Consider the following 9682-nt stretch of genomic DNA (forward strand, 5'->3'; position numbering starts at 1 on the left):
GGTCGGTCAGATATTTACCAAAGAAAAATCACCAGACAGGAGTATGTTTTCAGAAGTTGTTATTTTGTTCACACGACCAGTTTCGGCGTCTCTACATTCTCCGTATGCAGAGAATCAGGTACATCGATGTATGCGTAACCGGAGCCATCAATACCTGGATTCCGTGAATTGTGGAGTGTGTACCTCGAAAGACTTTGACAAGAATTGTCAACTCCTTCGAAGGACACGCTCAACAAAAAATTCACGGAATCCAGGTACCGATAGCTCCGATTATACATTCCTTGGTGTATCTAATACTCCATACGTGGAGTTCATAGGGGCCTGTAGATGGCGTTAATGAGATGTCGAAAATGGTCCTGTAAATAAAATAACAATTTCTGAAAAAATATGCCTGTTTTGTGTTTTTTCTTTGGTAAATGGGCTAAATGTGATTGTAACCCGAGATTCATAAAACATTAGCATCTAAAATTAAATGTAATTGCGTTTAGCTATCGAATAAGGAAAGCAGCTGTATAAATATTAATGATATAGCGTAGGATCGCTATATGCATGTAGTACAAACGCGATTTGTTTTCTTTGCAGCGTGTATTTGCATTATTCGCTATTTCGTGCATCGTTTAGCTCCATCAGCGATACGAGAAAGAAAATTCAGACCAGTTTGTGTGCTTCAAGACCTGATACAGGTGTTGGGTAGGGCTGTTTAAGTTTATGAACATTCCAGATGTTAGTTAAGCCACATCTAAAACGGATAGAAATTTTAGTTGGGCTACTGTCCTCGTACGATGAGAGAGACATCCTTGTCAGAAAGAAACAGCTCGACCATAGAATGGTATTGTTCATCTAATACAAACTCGAAGAATAACAATAGGACCAGTGGAATGCCACGAAACATGCGCCTAAGTCGTTATTGCTCTATATTTGTGTTTTACGGTAGTGAGTAGCTAGTCAGATGCGTTGGCATGATCAGACCTGTGTGCCTCGCGAGGTAATTAATGAAACGTCTCAATTGGCAGATACCAGGAGAGAATCTGATACTATTCTACAGTCTCTTAATTTAACGTATCACTACCTGAAAGATAAAATTAGGCTAACAACAAGCTCAGAAGCAGGCAACGAGACATATACTATGTGATAGAAAAGTATCCGGACACCCCCAAAAACATACGTTTTACATGTGCTGCCACCTACTGCCAGGTACTCCATATAAGCGACCTCAGTAGTCATTAGACATCGTGAGAGAGCAGAATGGAGCGCTCCGCGGAACTCACGGACTTCGGACGTGGTCAGGTGATTGGGTGTCACTTGTGTCACACTTCTGTACGTGAGATTTCCACACTCCTAAACACCCCTAGGTCCACTGTTTCCGATGTGACAGTGAAGTGGAAACGTGAAGGTACACGTACGGCACAAAAACGTACAGGCCGACCTCGTCTGTTGACTGACAGAGACCGCCGACAATTGCCCGCATCTCGTGGTCGTGCGGTAGCGTTCTCGCTTCCCACGCCCGGGTTCCCGGGTTCGATTCCCGGCGGGGTCAGGGATTTTCTCTGCCTCGTGATGGCTGGGTGTTGTGTGCTGTCCTTAGGTTAGTTAGGTTTAAGTAGTTCTAAGTTCTAGGGGACTGATGACCGTAGCAGTAAAGTCCCATAGTGCTCAGAGCCACCGCCGACAATTGAAGAGCGTCGTAATGTGTAATAGGCAGACATCTATCCAGACCATCACACAGAAATTCCTAACTGCATCAGGATCCACTGCAATTACTATGACAGTTAGATGGGAGGTGAGAAAACTTGGATTTCATGGTCGAGCGGCTGCTCGTAAGCCACACATCACGCCGGTAAATGCCAAACGTCGCTTCGCTTGGTGTAAGGACCGTAACCATTGGACGATTGGAAAACGATGGAAAAACGTTGTGTGGAATGACGAATCACGGTACACAATGTGGTGATCCGATGGCAGGGTGTGGGCATGGCGAATGCCCGGTGAACGTCATCTGTCAGCCTGTGTAGTGCCAACGCTAAAATACGGAGGCGGTGGTGTTATGGTGTGGTCGTGTTTTTCATGGAGGGGGCATGCACCCCTTGTTGCTTTACGTGGCACTATCACAGCACAGACCTACATTGATGTTTTAAGCACCTTCTTGCTTCCCACTGTTGAAGAGCAATTCTGGGATGGCGACTGGGTCTTTCAACACGATCGAGAACCTGCTCATAATGCAAGGTCTGTGACGGAGTGATTACACGACAACAACATCCCTATAATGGGCTGGCCTGCACAGAGTCCTGACCTAAATCCTATAGAACACCTTTGAGATGTTTTGGAACGCCGACTTCGTGTCAGGCCTCACAGACCGACATCGATACCTCTCCTTAATGCAGCACTCCGTGAAGGATGGGCTGCCATTCCCCAAGAAACTTTCCAACACCTGATTGAACTTATGCCTGCGAGAGTGGAAGCTGTCATCAAGGCTAATGTTGGGCCAACACCATACTGAATTCCAGCGTTACCGATGGAGGGAGCCAAGCTCTTGTAAGTCATTTTCAGCCAAGTGTCCGGATACTTTTGATCACATAGTGTACATTCCTCTCTGGGAGATGAAAATGTGGAATGTCAATGAATCCTTGGTCTTAAGTAAATTCACGGCTCCAGGCGAGGGTGCCAATACGATTCCGTTGAATTCTGCGTAATACAAACTTTTAAATAATTTTCTTGGAAAAAACACCTGACTACACTATAGTTTTTGCTTTCTCTGAGAGCTAGGAGGGTAGGACGGGGTGGGGCGCAGCCCCCCCCCCCCTTGCCCCTGGATATGGATGTTCTTTCAGCGTCATACGCACAGTCCCTCAGACATCATACCAGCAACAAAAGGATAATACAGATAAGGTACACTGGTATCTGTCTTGCGAGATAGTTTCACTAGAATGTTCCTAATATATAATTCGTCATTATAGTCGCCTCACGAACGCCGAAATGAGATAGACTGATATACACTTACATCACGGATTAAAAAAATTAATAAAAATCACTTGACAGAACAAAGGGAATTGGAGATGATAAGACAGCTGTACGGTTCTATGGAGTTTACGAGGAAGAACTTTCTGTCCTCTGATTGTAGTCGATGGAACAATGAAGTGTTCCAAGCGACTGGAGAAAAAGGCGCAGGTCATTTCCATTTTCAAGAAGAATCGTAGGATAGATTCGTATAATTATATGCATATATCTCTGACATCAGTTTATTTTTGATTTATGGATTATATTTTATGCTCGAGTATTATGAGCATTTTTGGCAACGGTCTTGCCGCAGTGGATACACCGGTTCCCGTCAGATCACCGAAGTTAAGCGCTGTCGGGCGTGGCCGGCACTTGGATGGGCGATCATCCGGGTCACCATGAGCTGTTGCCATTTTTCGGGGTGCACTCAGTCTCGTGATGCCAATTGAAGAGCTACTCGACAGAACAATAGCGGCTCCGGTCAAAGAAAACCATCACAACGACCGGGAGAGCGGTGTGCTGACCATATGCCCCTCCTATCCGCATACTCAGCTCGAGGATGACACGGCGGTCGGATGTTCCCGATGGGCCACTTGTGGCCTGAAGATTGAGTGCTTATTATGAGCATTTTTGAGGCCAAAAGCTCCACTGTAGGAGGAGACTCTTCAAATAGCGACCTTGTAAAACTCATTTCGTCGTTGTCGATCAACATGTGTATCATATTTTCTGAATTTCATGATGTACAATCACTCAGCTGTATAACTAGTATCAGTCTTTGAATTTTACCGTCTTCAGGTATATAAAGCTTTACATTAGGTAATGTTAAACGGATGGTGGGAAAATTGTGAGATGAGTTAATTGTAATGCACTGTGCCTCGTGATATTCAACTCGCTCTAATGGTCCCTGAGTTCTGAAAGGCGCTGTAGAGACTTGCCCAGGTTGATGCCGTAATCCTCGATTTCTTGCTTTTGATATAGCATCGAACCATCGCCTAGTGAACAATACACCAAAAAATAAACACTGGAAAGCTTCGCAACTGGATTGAATACTTCCTAGCAGGCAGAACTCAGTACGTTGTTCTTAATAGGATGAAATCGTAGAAGTGTGAAAGTAGCTTCGGGAATATTCCGAGGGAGTTTTGCAAGGCTCGCTGTCGACAGTACGTATGAAGGAGCAGGTGAGAAACACCAGGAACTCCGGTAGGCGTTCGCAGATGCTGTTGCTAATGCTGCGTATTGAGAAGTCTCAATGCCACGATATTGTGGACAAATGAAGGAAAACCAGGAGATTATTAACGCTTAGTGCAAAGAGTGACAATCGACTCTCAACATAAAAAAGTGCAGACTACAGCGATGAGCCACCGCAAACAGTCACAGCCACAAAAGTCCAGAGGAGTTTTCCATACTCACCTTCAGAAAAAACAGAACTCCTTGAACGACTACAGATGGGTCGTTTTTGCTCACGGGACATGTACATTGTGTTGTGCAGAAGTGATTAGCATTTGAACCACGTAGGCCCGTGGATTCAAGATCAACATCGATATCGCGGCGCAACACCGCCTACCGGTAAAATGTGCCTGTGGCTCTCGTTGTCGCTGCAAACCAAAGGTGATGTATCGGTGTGACTTGATCATACCTGCAGGACGCCTCACAGAGGGATGCACGAGCCGTACCGTCAAATCAATGAGTTTGAAAGAGGGCGCATCATTGGCACAAGAGAAAGTGATGCATCCATACGGGAAACTGCTGATCATGTGGGACGAAGTGTTTCAGCAGTGCAGCGGGTGTGTCCAGAATGATTCGCGGAAGGCCGTATAACACGACGAGATAGGTCAGGTCGCAACATCCAGACCATCACCCAAGAAGATCGACACCTCATCCAAAGGCATTGCAGAACAAATCTGTGTCCTCCTCGGCTCTGGCCCAACAGTGGAGCACATCGTACACTATTAGCGGTGACAGTCCGTTGCCGTTTATTGCGGCGTGGGTTACGTGTGCGTCGTCCACTTCTCCGCCTACCTTTGAGGAATTCGCAGAAACATACTGGACGGCAGAACGATGTCACTGGGGACAGGAATGGCATCGGATAGTGCTTTCGGAGGAATCGAGGTTTTGTTTGAAAATGATGGCCTCATTTTGGCTCGCCGCAGACAGGAGGAGCGGCATCACAGTGACTGCATTCGCACAACACATACAGCGGCAACTGAAGGCTTTATGATGTGCCGCGCGGGGTAACCGTGCGTCTAGGGCGTCTTGTCACGGTTCGCGCGGCTCTCCCCCGTCGGAGGTTCGAGTCCTCCCTCCGGCATGGGTGTTTAAGTTAGATTAAGTAGTGCGTAAGCCTAGGGACCGATGACCTCAGCAGTTTGGTCCCACGGAACTTACCACAAATTTCCAATTTCCTTTATGAGGGCCGGCCGCTGTGGCCGAGCGGTTCTGGGCGCTTCAGTCCGGAACCGCGCTGCTGATACGGTCGCAGGTTCGAATCCTGCATAGATGTGTGTGACGTCCTTAGGTTAGTTAGGTTTAAGTAGCTCTAAGTCTAGGGGACTGATGACATCAGATGATAAGTCCCATAGTGCTTTGAGCCATTTGAACAATTTTTCCTTTATCATGTGTGGTAAATCACAGTTGTTGGGTGTCCAGGGCCCTATAGCTATGTGCACAACACCACAGACGACATTTATCAGCAAGACAATGCACGACTACACGTTGCTGCACGATCACCTGCCTTCTTGAAGTCACTGGACGGCAGCCTTTTGCCCTGGCCCGCCAGATCACTAGACTTGTTGCCAATTGAAAACCTGTGGCATATAGTTAAACGACGGGTGCAGCGCTGTGATCCAATACCAACCATCAAAAATGAACTTTGGAATCAGTAAATGGAGCATGGATGGCTACAGCACAGGACAATATTCGCGCCTTATAACCGCCGATGCCATCATGCACGGAACAAGTTATCAGGGCCTATGTCAGACCCCGTGTCTACAAGGCAACAGTATATATTCTGAACCGAGGTGACTGAAATGCTTATCATTTCTGAAGAACACACTAATTTATGTCCTGTGAATATGGACGTCCTATCTCTAGTCGTTCAAGCTGTTCTGTTTCTTTTTTTATTTGCAACGACCACATGAAACTATACATGATGCCTTTTAGCTTTTAAGACTATTACAGCGCAGGGCGTTGAGAATCTGAGGGATATGGACCAGAGGACGCATGCAATAATGTTAAGTGGTTAAAAAACTGTCCACTGACGATGCTTTCAGATGAAGTGAAACACGTTTGGTTTGAATAACACTCCTTACAGTCGAAAAAATTGATAAGCAGCATGTTGAACATAATGGCGGACACATGCATTTACACAAGACGTTATGTCTTTCGTTGTGCCAAAAACCACGGTGGTGCAGGAAGGCATACTTCTACATCTATGGTGTGTACTCTGTAGTGACGAAAGTCATGCTAAACTTCCTAATATCGCGTCAGACTTCCTTTTCCCCGGTGTAGTGTAGCATCTCGAAGTGGCCTGGACTAAATAAGACATTGGTAGCGCCCTGCAGAAATATTGAGCCATGCTGCCTCTGCAATCGTCCATAATTGCGAGAGTATTGCACGTGCAGCATTTTGTGCACGAACTAACTTCTCAATTATCTCCCATAAGTGTTCGATGGGATTAATGTCGGACGATCTGAGTCGGCAGAATGTTCTTCAAACCAGTCACGAATAACTGTGGTCGGATAACATGGCGAATCGTCATCCATAAAAGTTCCGTCGTTATTTGGGAACACGACGTCCATGAATGGCTCCAAATAGACTCGAAGTAGCCAAACATTGCCATTTCCAGTCAATGATCGGTTCAGTTGGATCAGAGGACGCAGTCTATTCCATGTAAACACAGCCCACACCATTATGGAGCACCTTACCATCAGTTCTTACCGATTGAAATCGGGACTCATGTGAGCAGGCCACGGTTTTCCCAGTCGTCCAGAGTCCAACCGATATGTTTTATCCAGAACTCCGGGATGATGATGGCATTGAAACAGAGGATGACACGCGTAAAGCTGAAATACTAAACACCTTTTTCCAAAGCTGTTTCACAGAGGAAGACCGCACTGCAGTTCCTTCTCTAAATCCTCGCACAAACGAAAAAATGGCTGACATCGAAATAAGTGTCCAAGGAATAGAAAAGCAACTGGAATCACTCAACAGAGGAAAGTCCACTGGACCTGACGGGATACCAATTCGATTCTACACAGAGTACGCGAAAGAACTTGCCCCCCTTCTAACAGCCGTGTACCGCAAGTCTCTAGAGGAACGGAGAGTTCCAAATGATTGGAAAAGAGCACAGGTAGTCCCAGTCTTCAAGAAGGGTCGTCGAGCAGATGCGCAAAACTATAGACCTATATCTCTGACGTCGATCTGTTGTAGAATTATAGAACATGTTTTTTGCTCGAGTATCATGTCGTTTTTAGAAACCCAGAATCTACTATGTAGGAATCAACATGGATTCCGGAAACAGCGATCGTGTGAGACCCAACTCGCTTTATTTGTTCATGAGACCCAGAAAATATTCGATATAGGGTCCCAGGTAGATGCTATTTTTCTTGACTTTCGGAAGGCGTTCGATACAGTTCCGCACTGTCGCCTGATAAACAAAGTAAGAGCCTACGGAATATCGGACCAGCTGTGTGGCTGGATTGAGGAGTTTTTAGCAAACAGAACACAGCATGTTGTTATCAATGGAGAGACGTCTACAGACGTTAAAGTAACCTCTGGCGTGCCACAGGGGAGTGTTATGGGACCATTGCTTTTCACAATATATATAAATGACCTAGTAGATAGTGTCGGAAGTTCCATGCGGCTTTTCGCGGATGATGCTGTAGTATACAGAGAAGTTGCAGCATTAGAAAATTGTAGCCAAATGCAGGAAGATCTGCAGCGGATAGGCACTTGGTGCAAGGAGTGGCAACTGTCCCTTAACATAGACAAATGTAATGTATTGCGAATACATAGAAAGAAGGATCCTTTATTGTATGATTATATGATAGCGGAACAAACACTGGTAGCAGTTACTTCTGTAAAATATCTGGGAGTATGCGTGCGGAACGATTTGAAGTGGAATGATCATACAAAATTAATTGTTGGTAAGGCGGGTACCAGGTTGAGATTCATTGGGAGAGTGCTTAGAAAATGTAGTCCACCAACAAAGGAGGTGACTTACAAAACACTCGTTCGACCTATACTTGAGTATTGCTCATCAGTGTGGGACCCGTACCAGATCGGGTTGACGGAGGAGATAGAGAAGATCCAAAGAAGAGCGGCGCGTTTCGTCACAGGGTTGACGGAGGAGATAGAGAAGATCCAAAGAAGAGCGGCGCGTTTCGTCACAGGGTTATTTGGTAACCGTGATAGCGTTACGGAGATGTTTAATAAACTCAAGTGGCAGACTCTGCAAGAGAGGCGCTCTGCATCGCGGTGTAGCTTGCTGTCCAGGTTTCGAGAGGGTGCGTTTCTGGATGAAGTATCGAATATATTGCTTCCCCCTACTTATACCTCCCGAGGAGATCACGAATGTAAAATTAGAGAGATTAGAGCGCGCACGGAGGCTTTCAGACAGTCGTTCTTCCCGCGAACCATACGCGACTGGAACAGGAAAGGGAGGTATGATAGTGGCACGTAAAGTGCCCTCCGCCACACACCGCTGGGTGGCTTGCGGAGTATAAATGTAGATGTAGATGTAGATATGTTCACGAGCCCAGTAGAGGCGCTGCAGGCGATGTTGTGTTGTTAGCAAAGGCACTCGCGTCGGTCGTCTGCTGGCATAGCCTATTAACGCCAAATTTCGTGGCGCTGTCCTAAAGGATACGTTCGTCGTGACGTCCCACATTGATTTCTGCGGTTATTTCACGCAGAGTTGCTTGTCTGGTAGTGTTGACAATTCTAAGCAAATGTCACTGATCTCGGTCGTTAAGTGAAGGCTGTCAGAGTTGCTTGTCTGGTAGTTTTGATAATTCTACACAAAAGCCACTGATCTCGGTCGTTAAGTGAATGCTGTCAGCCACTAGGGTGTCCGTGGTGAGAGGTAATACCTGATTTTTTTTAAAAATGAAAGCTTTTTCTTACTAGCTAGGCTAACTATGGCAGTGCACATATTTCCCCTATCCATACAGAGTAAAAAAAGTTGGATGAAATTTTATTGGTAAACTTGGCTTCTTAGCTCTATCTTGTCTTGCAAGATATAGTCAAGATTGTTGTGCAGGTAACTGTATATTTCTATTTCTTCCAACAAATTCATGTGTGTTCCTTCCTCAAGAAAATGTAGTATTTCTGTTTTCCTGCATGGTACTCTCCGTGTTGCCATGCGGAGGTTATGTGAGCAGCAATTGTTGATTATCTAAGTAAATATAATTCACCTGTTTTGGAGAAAACGGATCTCAGGGGTGTACTTCATGAGATTATAGACCATGTATTAATATGTGGTTTTGTTAGAGATAACCTGAGTTCTTGTCAAATTATTTCGCCCCAGAAGAAAGCGTCTTACTGCCGAATTGTGTGGATGTAGAGAATGTTATTTGATCTAATCACTAAAGCTTGGAAATCACTCACAATTCCGTTACTAATCATGTAAACACTGTACAATTAGACTATACACGTGTTCTCTGTTTCCTGTAATCATCAACAATCAAGTTAT

General features: G+C 45.4%; 1 pseudogene; it reads left to right on the forward strand.

Moving 5' to 3' along the window:
- The first annotated feature begins 3285 nt into the window (after positions 1–3285).
- Positions 3286–3403, forward strand: LOC124597525 (annotated as a pseudogene).
- The last annotated feature ends 6279 nt before the right edge of the window (positions 3404–9682 follow it).

The sequence above is a fragment of the Schistocerca americana genome, chromosome 2 (genome assembly GCF_021461395.2).
Source record: "Schistocerca americana isolate TAMUIC-IGC-003095 chromosome 2, iqSchAmer2.1, whole genome shotgun sequence".
Taxonomy (NCBI): Eukaryota; Metazoa; Arthropoda; class Insecta; order Orthoptera; family Acrididae; genus Schistocerca; species Schistocerca americana.